Source organism: Phalaenopsis equestris, unplaced genomic scaffold (genome assembly GCF_001263595.1).
Source record: "Phalaenopsis equestris unplaced genomic scaffold, ASM126359v1 Scaffold000202, whole genome shotgun sequence".
NCBI lineage: Eukaryota > Viridiplantae > Streptophyta > Magnoliopsida > Asparagales > Orchidaceae > Phalaenopsis > Phalaenopsis equestris.
The window spans coordinates 2,050,902-2,063,960 of NW_018164644.1; the positions used below are offsets into that span (position 1 = coordinate 2,050,902).

The 13,059-nt window shown below is 36.5% G+C and overlaps 1 protein-coding gene across 7 annotated transcripts in view; it reads left to right on the forward strand.

Annotated features, from left to right (window-relative positions):
- LOC110022653 (inactive poly [ADP-ribose] polymerase RCD1-like) overlaps positions 1-13,059 on the forward strand; it is a 58,459-nt gene that overhangs the window by 36,384 nt on the left and 9,016 nt on the right. The window lies entirely within an intron of this gene.

Genomic DNA, 13,059 nt, shown 5'->3' on the forward strand with positions numbered 1-13,059 from the left:
CATTGTGCCCCTGTTCTGAATAAGCTGTTTAGTTATTTGGTTTGTGCTTTTTGTTTGGTTTGTGCTTTAGTTATTTGGTTTGTGCTTTTTGTAAACAGTTTATTTGCAATTTTTTTTAGTTGAATTAATAATCTGTGTAGCAAATTTTATTATTTTTCTCAACAAAATTAGAGATCAAATGTTAAGAGAAGAGAATACAAAAAAGTGATGTTAAATTTATATAACTCAAATATATTCGATCACATCAAACGAAACATATCTAAAAAAATAAAATGCACCTTCACATACTAATATGGAGTATAATAAGATCAAAAAAAAGAAAAAATAACATGTCAAAAAATAACATAGAAAAAATAACATGTCAAAATGACAAGGAAAAAAATTATAATGTTGACTTTAAAATGTAGCTGCATATCACAGCTCATGCTGCCCGACTCTAACACTCCAGAACCCTGAGCGAACCTGTTCGACTGGGATGCAGTAGAAAAGGAAGCACTCGAATCAGATGCGGTGTTTTGAAATTTTGAGATTAAAGAACTCTGAATAGCGGTGTCCAGCTGAGATATCATAGAAACAGACTCCTTGTCGGCCCACCTGAAGAAACTGCAGTCCTCTTGTCGTTGTGCCCACCACGGGCATCTGTAAAACTGCCTCCCAAAGTTATGTGTCAGGCGTGACGTGAGTAGCAAGGACGGTAGTCCGCACCGACACGTCACTTTCTCAGACTTCCCTGAATATGTGGAATTCATCGTCTTGCAGTTATTAAAAATTGAATAGATCAGTCAAAAAATTGAGCAAATATTGAAAGTATACTTGCCAGGGTATGGAAGCAGCGGTTGCTGACAACAAATGTCTATGGCCGTCCAAACTGCTCCTCCGTTATCTCATTAAAATCAGTACAATTTAGTATTAAGAAAAAAAATTAAATAGGACATAAATCTATATAGTAGCATTTCGTCCATTAATCCATATATCCAAACATATTTGCAAAACGACATGTAGTTTGAAGCACACAAATGAATCAAATATATACATGGATGCGTAGCACCCAAATGATGCAACAGATAATTCGAAACGCATATGTACTGCAGAAAGTGTAGATGCAGCAGGTAAATCCGAAATAATATGGGAAAGCTATAACATATGTACCAACAATAATTATAATTACCTGCAGCAGATAATTCCGAAATTTTTACATATATACCACTCAATTTCTCAGGTAAATCCGAATGTTGTACATCAAATAGCAGACATAGAAATGTTTCAAATGCTTCATCCCAAATTTCAGGAACCATAGAAAATGATGTCATACATAACCATACCATAACAACTATAGAAAATTATGTCATACATAAGCAGTTTATATAATAGATTGCAATGATCCAACTAATGCTTCTCACAGAAAATGTATACCACAGAGATGCTTTATATATGCTATCGCAGCCATAGTTTACTATAGAAGTTTGAAGCAATTGATATTTATCATAGAGAGACTTCATATATGCTACCACACAATTCTAATAATTTTTCATACATATAAATATATAAAGCTCCTTATTGACTCGACAACAAAAAAACATCTTATTGACTCAACAATGCTTGCCCTCAATATATAGCACCTCATTGACTCAACAACAAAAATGCATCGAATGTAAAACAGTTTCCTGCATCGAATGTAAAACAGAAATGCTTCATATATGTTCCAAACCGAAATAGATGTTTTCAACTAGGAATTCCAAAGCCAAATTTATACAATACATGATCAATACAGTACATTGAGCCTCACTTTTTAAAGAAAATAATTATTTGCCAACATAATAAAATATTGCTTCAGAAATGAATAGAATAAAGGAGTTGAAGTTGTAATATGTGCTTAAAACCAAACTCTCCAACCAACAACTAGCAGATATCCCCAAAAAAAAATATCTCCCAAGCAGGTATTTTAACAAGAGATCTGAAGAAAAGATACGACATACTATATACGTATTCACATTTCCCACAAGCAAGCTAACCGAGCTAGCAAACAGGAAAACACATGCTTACCGAACCTGTAAGCATTTGTATTTAACAAATAATTAGATGCACCATCAAATGAATAAAATATAGGAAGACTTCATTACATCTTCCATATAACTCCTAGAATGGCATGACTATAGCATCTATATAATTTTAATCTTAAAACCAAACTTGCATTTACCTTAACATAATATCAATTCAGCAAATCAGACTTGCATTCACCTTAAAAATTGCTGTCATTATAAAATCGAAGAGCAACAAACCCCCTCAGCATTAAAATAAAAACTAGATATTCTAATGCAGCAAAAACCCCATCAACTCACATAAACACCCATAAAACACACTTCACAAGCTAAAAAATGGATTGAAATATCATTATTAGGATATTTTGTTGCAATATTTTCTCCAAGCAACAGAAAAGATAAAAGAAATAGTGAGTCTTTCAAGTTCTTTTCCAGATCACAAAAGATTATAAAAATAAGTTCTGATTTGTAAACATAAAGGGGGAGTAAACAGGTAATCAATGTAATAGAAAGTTTCATATAAACATAAAGTTTCAAATAATCTCCTCATATATAACCACATGTGGCCATCAAAGCTGCTTCAAAGTGATGCACCATGCATCCAACAAATTTTGTTACCAACAAATTCAATTCCAAATAAATTTTGTTACCAACAAATTCAATTCCAAACAAATTATGTTACCAACAAATTATTCTTCATACTCGAATGAAATACAGAAGACAGCAGTTGTCCTGAAAAAAAGGTCATTCAAGCTGCTTCAAATGAAGGCAACATCCATCCAGTTTCGATAACGAAACATGAAAAAACCCAACAGTGGTTGCCCTTAAAGTATAGGGTCATCCAAGCTACTATAAACATGAATATCAATTAAAATAAAAATCATTCATGCCAATCAGACAAATCCCTCACTAGCAGCTTCATTTCCCACCAAACAACCCTCATTCTCATTCAAATAAATAAATCACAGTTGAACGACAACAAATATGTTTAGCCCACCAATTCATGCCACCTTGGAAAACAGGTGCAGCTTACAGGGGTACCAGATGCAAATAACAAAAATGAAAGCTCTCCAACAAGCTGCAAACTCCCACCAACATAGAGCAATATATCCACAGTAATTATAAAATGAACTCAAAGCTGCTATTAAAAGCAACAATATATAGTTTATGTCATACAAAGGAATTCATCCAAACAAATGAATTCATATGCAAGAAGTGAGCTATTTGAAATATCTGTGATTCTCCCCCAACTTTTAAATATCATAGCTCAACCACCATATTTAACATTTGTGATCCTCCCCCAACTTTGCATCCCCACAAGTCATGGAAATAAGGGTTGTTTGGTGGAATTTAATGCAGTAAGATCAGAAGTTCTTCACCTACAATCACTAATGTAATACATATCACTTCTAAATAAAAAAATGAGTGATATGAATGTATTCCAGATGTATAGCAGCGGTTGCCTTTAAAAAATTGGGTCATCCAAACTGCTAGAAATTATGCCCATCATAAGTTCTTCATCGACAATGAATTTCAGATAAAGCTCACTCTGCATATATGATACTTTGAAGTGCAACATATATTTATTTTCATCGCAATAATAGCATAACACTTTTCATACTAATACTATTCAAGCCATTCATATTACATAGTTCAAAGCATGTGAGCATAAAAATATCAAACATAGCTATGTAACAGCAGATTGTCCTTACAGAAAATCCTAAAATAAGGTGTCATTCATAATTGTCTAGCCAAACTTTAAAATACATTACTTAACATGTTTTACTAATGTCGTCTGTTATTTGATATGTCAGAGCTGCCATTTCAGATGCCCCTTCACCATCTCTGATATTTGTTTCAAGTGAATCCATTTCAGGCTGTGGTATGGTGCGGCCCACATGGTACTATAATGCTTTGGGGGGAATTTATTGTAAATCTGCATCAACCACGACAAATTCTGCATCAGTTCTTGAAGGATGCCTCCTTATAAAGTTGTGAAGTGACATGGTGGCCACTACTATCTGGACCTGCTTCAGAAATTGATAAGTGGGCATATCACGCAATATAACTCATTTCTTCTTCCACACTTCGAATGATCATTCGATTACGTCTCACAATGATGAATGCTTTTTATTGAATAATTTTTTCTTCCCACGTGCTACACCGCTTGACCTTTCAAAATCTGGGATATGATACTTTGTATCTGGATACAGCTTAAGAACCCCCTTTTGCAAGGGATATCTGGCATCGAAAGCTGTGGTATGGTGCGGCCCACATGGTATTAGAATGCTTTGGGAGGAATTTATTGTAAATCCGCATCAACCACGACAAATTCTGCATCAGTTCTTGAAGGATGCCTCCTTATAAAGTTGTGAAGTGACATGGTGGCCACTACTATCTGGACCTGCTTCGGAAATGGATAAGTGGGCATATCACGCAATATAACTCATTTCTTTTTCCACACTTCGAATGATCATTCGATTACGTCTCGCAATGATGAATGCTTTTTATTGAATAATTTTTTCTTCCCACGTGCTACAACGCTTGACCTTTCAAAATCTGGGATATGATACTTTGTATCTGGATACGGCTTAAGAACCCCCTTTTGCAAGGGATATCCGACATCGACCAAATAGTACTTACATGTTGCATGATGTTTGTTACAAATGGAAGTTCAAAAGAAAATAAATTTCTCAAATATACGTACCTAGAAGAGGGTAAGAGAACATATATGCTCGGTTTCTAGTAGCAAACTTGAAAACACAGCTATCGTATGCGCTACTTTCTCATTCAGTCAGCCATCACGAAAGTAAAACACATATTAAAATCACACACGACCATGACATTTTGTATTGGGGATCCACACCGTCCGATGTAAGCGACTTTCTTTGCAGGAGACAGCCGTGCATCGACGTGTGTTCCGTCAATAGCTCGAATACAGTCCTGTGGTGCAGAAAGTATTTAAAATCAATTATATTTTTTTCTTGAAAATGAATATTATGTTGGACACTTACCTTGAAAAATGACATGTATCGAAGGTCATTTGCAATTTGTGTGGGAATGGTCTGGAACGTTGAATTCTCTGATTTTACTATTCTGTATGTCAGACTCACTAGCGCATTCAAACCCACAGAAAAATATCTACTAATGGTTTTCGAGGAATGTTGGAATCGCTCCATAGCTCTTCTAATAGATTCATTTTGGGATAAAATATACAGGGTCAATACCTCTCTGACAGTTGTTCTTGATGAGCCGTGTAATCCATGAAGATCTCGAAGTTCATTAAGCAGATCGAGAAATATCACCTTCGTCATACGACATATGTTTGCAAACCTTATCGGGTGTCCACGTAATAAGTCCCCGACCCATTTTTCTCCAATCTGACTCGATGTCATACAAGGGGTTTGATCAACATATGTATGATAGTAGTAATATAGCAAGATAAGGGCGATAATGACTTTACGGTTGTGATTAAGTTGTTCTTCATCCATTCTACAAAATGTGGTAAATGATATTCTTTTAAACATGTTAAATGTTAACTTGAAGTAACAAAAATGGTACTACAGTGTGAGAAATAAAAGAAGACATAAACATAAACTATAATGACAAAAACAAACACATAGAGTTAAATGAAGACATAATAGCAAAGAGTCCATCACATAATTATTATAATGACTGGTACTAAAATAAAAACAAATGTCAACCATAATCAATCATTCATAAAAGATCGCTAGTAAGAAAGTCAGAATTCTGGATCCAAATTCGCGAAGAACTGTCTACGAGTGGAGTTCCCTAGCAACTTCACTTATTTTAGATACATGGGTTCGTCTTCCTTAACACGAGGATATGCATTTAGGATTTTAAGGCACTCGTGAGTTGAGTAGTTGTTTGGTGTTGGTGGTGGTGTTGGTGGTGGTGCAGCCTTCGGTTTGCAGGTTTCAAGTAGCGTCTCTATGGAATCTCTTACAAATGCGGCTCCAACTTTCTTCTTTTCCGCTCTAGGATGCTTTGTCCCACCGGTTGATTGAACATCTGTGCATATGTGAGTCTGGAGAAGGTCCCATCCAACTCCATACAGATGTTCAATCAACCGGTGGGACAAAGCGTCCCAGAGAGGAAAAGAAGAAAGTTGGAGCCGCATTTGAAAGAGGTTCCATAGAGACGTTACTTGAATCCTGCAAACCGAAGACTGCACCACCATCAACACCAAACAACTACTCAATTTACGAGTGTCTTAAAATCCTAAATGCATATCCTGATGTTAAGGAAGACGAACCCACGTATCTAAAATATGTGAAGTTGCTAGGGAACTCTACTCGTAGACAGTTCTTCGCGAATTTGGATCCAGAATTCCGACTTTATTACTTGCGATATTGATTAGGGTTGACGATTAGAGTTGACATTTGTTTTTATTTTAGTACCAGTCATTGTAATAATTATGTGATGGACTCTTTGCTAATATGTCTTTATTTAACTCTATGCGTTTGTTTGTGTCATTATAATTTATGTTTATGTCTTCTTTTATTTCTCTTACTGTAGTATCATTCCTGTTACTTCAAGTTAACGTTTAACATGTTTAAAAGAATATCATTTACCACATTTTGTAGAATGGATGAAAAACAACTTAACCACAACCGCAAAGTTGTTATCGCCCTTATCTTGCTATATTACTATTATCATACATACGTTGATCGAACCCCTTGTATGACATCGAGTAAGATAGGAGAAAAATAGGTCGGGGAGTTATTACGTGGACACCTGATAAGGTTTGCAAACACATTACGTATGACGAAGGTGATATTTCTCTATTGGGTAATGTGGAGACCCGGTCCACCGAATTTAATTAGCTTCTTAATTAAGTATCCCACCTTCCGCTCACCTACCACACCCACCTACCGCTCACCTACTTTCCATCTACCGCTCTCATGTTTCTATAAATAGTCTCTCTTGGTTTAAAGGAAATGCAAGCCAAGCAAAGGCAAGCAAGGTCAAGTCGTCCTCTTGAGAGCTAAGAGAAAGAGAGGAAGAGAGAGAGAGGAAGGGAGAAAAAAATAGAAATTTTTTTGTAAACGTCGAGGCGCTCGACGGTGTAATTCTTCGAAGAAATAAAAAGTAGTAAAATCCTCTGCAGCTCCGTGGACGTAGTCAATGTAGGAAATTTTATCAAACCACGTAAATCTATGTCGCTCTGGTGTTTTTTCTGCATGCAATTTTTCTCGTTTCATTTTCGTTTTATTGCCATTGTTTTTCACAACAACTGGTATCAGAGTTTTGGTTCGAATATAAGGAAAAACGATGGACGAAGACGAAGTGATAACATCGTGGATCGAGAAGTTCAATGACACAGATTTTGCTTACTGGAGGATGCAGATAAAGATTACCTCTGTGGAAAGAAACTTCATCTTCTGTTACTAGGAAAACGACCATAAAAGATGGACGAGACTGAATGGAATATGTTGGATCAATAGGTTCTGGGGTTTATACGATGAACCCTGTCGAGATCGGTTGCCCACAACGTCATCAAAGAGAGGACTGCTGCAGATCTCGTGGCGGCTTTATCAGGTATGTATGAAAAGTCATCGGCGAATAACAAGGTACATCTGATGAAAAATTATTCAACTTGAAAATGGTGGAATGTATGTCTGTTGCTGAACACATAAATGATTTCAATACTATCACAAATCAATTGACATCTGTTGAAATTGATTTTGATGATGAGATACGTGCGCTGATATTGCTGGCTTCATTGTCAAATAGCTGAAAATTTATGAGGATGGCAGTTAGCACAGTTAGCAGTTCTGCAGGGCAGGTAAATCTAAGTTGAAGTATGATGATATTTGTGATTTGATTTTGGCTGAGGAGGTGCGTAGAAAGGATTCTGGCGATGTCTCGTGTTCAAGTTCGGCACTGATTGTTGATTCCAGAGGGAGATCACAAGATAAAAACTCAAATCGTCGAAGATCAAAATCAAAGTAAAGTCAGCAGGCAACCTGCTGGAATTGTGTGTGGCAAGGCTGGTCACATACATAAAAAAGGAACTGCAGGAATCTTAAGAAGAAGGAGAATGATGGTACTAATGTTGTAACTAAAGAAATACATGATGTACTATTTCTGGTAGTTTACAGTTTTTTTTTAATGACTGAATACTGAATTCATGGGCTTCCTTCCATACATCTTTCTGTCGGGAGTTAATGTGAAATTATGTTGCAGGTAACTTTTAAAAAGGTACATCTGGCTGATGGAAAAGCTCTGGACGTGGTGGGGATGAGAGACGTTGATATTACACTCCCTAACAAGAGCAAATGGATTTTGCAAAAGGTCAGCCACGTTCCTGAGTTGAAGAAAAATCTCATCTCTGTTGGGCAGCTCAATGAGGGTGGTCATTCGGTAGTGTTCTCAGATAACACCTGGAAGGTTACCAAAGAAGCATTAGTACTGGCTCGGGGTAAGAAAACTGACACACTATATATGACTACAGGTTTACTCAGCCGATGACACATGAGTCAAGGTGCATTATGTTGAAGCAGAAGAAGGTTAATTTCCTGAAAAGTGGTAAAGTGTCAAAGGCAGGAAAACCTCACCTTATACAGACAAATGATGGAGAACCACAGAGTTATGAAAAAATCTTGCAAGATGAGAATTCGAGCAAGTGGGAGCTGACCAAGGAGGAGACAAATTATCTACTAGGGAATCAGACTTAGGAGCTGACAAAACTTTTATCAAGGAAGAAAGCATTGCACAACAAGTGGGTGTATCGGGTGAAGACTGTGCTTGGTGGCAGTAAGAGGTACAAAGCTGGACTTGTTGAAAACGGCTTTCAGCAGGGACAAGATATTGCTCATGCAGTGAAAGTTAGATACAAGAGTAACCCATGAAAGAGCTTGGAGGTACAATGCTACGTTGACGGTAATATATCAACTGAGGGTGTTACTCGTGAGAAGCTGAAGTTGTGCTCAACTTTAGCTGCTGAAGTTGTGCTCAACTTTAGCTGATCTTCTGACATGAAGACAGGGGCTTTGAGTTGCAGAGGTGGAGGATATCATGTTTGAGGAAAAGGTCGGTACAGCTAGTAGATAATGCAGCTAGTAGGTGATGCATTCAATGTCTCAGTCTCCAAGTGGGAGAATTGTTGGGTAATGTGGAGACTCGGTCCACCGAATTTAGTTAGCTTCTTAATTAAGTATCTCACATACCGCTCACCTACCACACCCACCTACCGCTCACCTACCTTCCACCTACCGCTCTCATGTTTCTATAAATAGTCTCTTTTTGTTTAAAGGAAATGCAAGTCAAGCAAAGACAAGCCAAGTCCTCTAAGATAGAAAGAGAGGAAGAGTCTTGAGAGCTAAGAGAGGCCAAGTCAAGTCCTCTTGAGAGCTAAGAGAAAGAGAGGAAGAGAGAGGAAGGGAGAAGAAAATAGAAACGTCGAGGTAAACGTCGAGGAGCTCGACGGTGTAATTCCTCGAAGTAGTAAAATCCTCTGCAGCTCCGTGGACGTAGACAAGTTTGTCGGACCACGTAAATATGTGTCACTCTTGTATTTTTTCTGCGTGCAATTTTTCTCGTTCCATTTTCGCTTTATTGTCATCGTTTTTCACAACATTCTCGACCTGCTTAATGAACTTTGGGATTTTCATGGTTTACACGGCTCATCAAGAACAACTGTCGGAGAGGTATTGACAATTACCCTGTATATCTTATCCCAAAATGAATCTATTAGAGGAGCTATGAAGCGATTCCAACATTCCTAGGAAACCATTAGTAGATATTTTTCTGTGGGTTTGAATGCGTTGGTGAGTTTGGCATACAGGATAGTAAAACCCGAGGATCCAACGTTCCAGACCATTCCCATACAAATTGCAAATGACTCTCGATACATGCCCTTCTTCAAGGTAAGTGCCCAACATAACATTTATTTTCAAGAAAAAAATATAATTGATTTTAAATATTTTCTGCACCACAGGACTGTATTGGACTATTGACGGAACACACGTCGATGCACGACTGTCTTCTGCAGATAAAGTTGCTTACATCAGACGGTGTGGATCCCCAACACAAAATGTCATGGTCGTGTGTAATTTCAATATGTGTTTTACTTTCGTGATGGCTAGATGAGAAGGTAGCGCATATGATAACCGTGTTTTCAAGTTTGCTACTAGAAATCGAGCATATGGGTTCCCTTACCCTCCTCTAGGTATGTATAATTGAGAAATTTATTTTCTTTTGAACTTCTATTTGTAACAAACATCACGCAACAGGTAAGTACTATTTGGTCGACCCCGGATATCCTTTACAAAGAGGGTTTCTTAAGCCGTATCCAAATACAAAGTATCATATCGCAAATTTGAAAGGTCAAACGGTGTAGCACGTGGGAAGAAAAAATTGTTCAATAAAAGGCATTGATCATTGCGATGCGTAATCAAACGTCATTCGGAGTGTGGAAGAAGACTGTAGAGAGCATTCTGGCGTGATATGTCCACTTATCCATTTCCGAAGCAGGTCCAGATAGTAGTGGTCACCATGTCACTACAAACTTTTTTAGAAGAGCTGACGCAGAATTTGTCATGGTTGATGCAGATTTACAGCAAATTCCCCCCGAAGCATTTGAGTACTATGTGGGCCGCATAATACCACAGCTTGAAATGGATTCACTTGAAACAAATACCAGAGATGGTCAGAGATGGTGAAGGGGCATCTGAAATGGCAGCTCTGAGAGATTAAATAGCAGACGACATTAGTGAAACATGTTAAGTAATGTATTTTAAAGTTTGGCTAGACAATTAAGAATGAAACTTTATTTTAGGGTTTTCTGTAAGGACATCTGCTGTTACACAACTATGTTTGACATTTTTATGTTCACCTGTTTTGAACTATTTAATATGGATGACTTGAATAGTATTAGTATGAAAGGTGTTATGCTATTGTTGTGATGAAAATGAATATATGTTACACTTCAAAGTATCATATATGCAGAGTGAGTTTTATCTGGAATTCATTGTTGGTGAAGGATTTACGATGTACATAATTTCTAGCAGCTTGGATGGCCCAATTTTTTTAGGACAACCGCTGCTAATAATCTGGAATACATTCATATCACTTATTTTTTTATTTAGAAGTGATATGTATTACATGAGTGATTGTAGGTGAAGAACTTTTGGTTTTACTGCATTAAATCTCACCAAACAACCCTTATTTCCAGAATTTGTGGGGATGCAAAGTTGGGGGAGGATCACAAATGTTAAATATGGTGGTTGAGCTATGATATTTAAAAGTTGGGGGAGAATCACAGATATTTCAAATAGCTCACTTCTTGCATATGAATTCCTTTGTTTGGATAAATTTCTTTGTATGGCCTAAACTATATATTGTTATTTTTAATAGCAGCTTTGAGCTCATTTTATAATTACTGTGGATATATTGTTTTATGTTGGTGGAAGTTTGCAGCTTGATGGAGAGCTGTTATTTTTGTTATTTGCATCTGGTAACCCTATAAGCTGCATCTGTTTTCCAAGGTGGCATGAATTTTAAATTGTAAGGTGGCATGAATTTTAAATTGTGATTTATAAATTGTGGTTAAACATATTTGTTGCGGTTCACCTGTGATTTATTTATTTAAATGGGAATGAGGGTTGTTTGGTGGGAAATGGAGCTCCTAGTGAGGGATTTGTCTGATTGGCATGAAGGACTTTTATTTTAATTGGTATTCATGTTTATAGTAGCTTAGATGACGCTATACTTTAAGGGCAATCACTGTTGGGTTTTTTCATGTTTCGTTATCGAAATTGGATGAATGGTCTCTATTTGAAGCAACTTGGATGACCCTTTTTTAAGGGCAACTGCTGTCTTCTGTATTCGTTCGAGTATGGAGAATAATTTGTTGGTAATAGAATTTGTTTGGAATTGAATTTGTTGGTAACAGAATTTGTTGAATGCATGATGCATCTCTTTGAAGCAGTATTGATGGCCACATGCGGTTATATATGAGGGGATTATTTGAAACTTAATGCTTATATGAGACTTTTTATTATATTGTTTATCTGCTTACTCTCCCTTTATGTTTACAAATCAGAACTTATTTTTATAATTTTTTATGATCTGGAAAAAAACTTGAAAGACTCACTATTTCTTTATCTTTTTTGTTGCTTGGGGAAAATATTGCAACAAAATATCCTGATAACGATATTTCGATTCATTTTTTGAGCTTGTGAAGTGAGCTTGTGAAGTGTGTGTTTTATGGGTGTTTATGTGAGTTGATGGGGCTTTTGCTGTATTGGAATATCTAGTTTTTATTTTAATGCTGAGGGGGTTTGTTGCTCTTCGAGTTTATGATGACAGAACAATTTTTAAGGTGAATGCAAGTCTGATTTGTTGCATTGATATTATGTTGAGGTAAATGCGAGTCTGGTTTTAGAATTGAAATTATATAGATGCTATAGTCATGTCCCTCTGGGAGTTATATGGATGATGTATTGAAGCATTTCTATGCTTTATTCATTTGATGATGCATCTAATTATTTCTTAAATACAAATGCTTACAGGTTCGGTAAGTATGTGTTTTCCTGTTTGCTGGCTCGGTTAGCTTGCTTGGGGGAAATGTGAATACGTATATAGTATGTCGTATCTTCTCTTCAGATCTCTTGTTAAAATACCTGCTTGGGAGAATTTTTTTTTGGTGATAGCTGCTAGTTGTTGGTTTGAGAGATTGGTTTTAAACACATATTACAACTTCAACTCCTCTATTCTATTCTTTTCTTTTCTGAAACAATCTTTTATTATGTTTGCAAATAGTTATTTCTTTAAAAAGTGAGGTTCAGGATACTGTATTGATCATGTATTGTACAAATCTAGCTTTGGAATTCCTTGTTGAAAACATCTATTTCGGTTTGGAACATATATGAAGCCTTTAACATATATATATGAAGCCTTTCTGTTTTACATTCGATGCAGGAAATTGTTTTAAATTCGATACATTTTTGTTGTTGAGTCAATGAGGTGCTTTATATTGAGAGCAGACATTGTT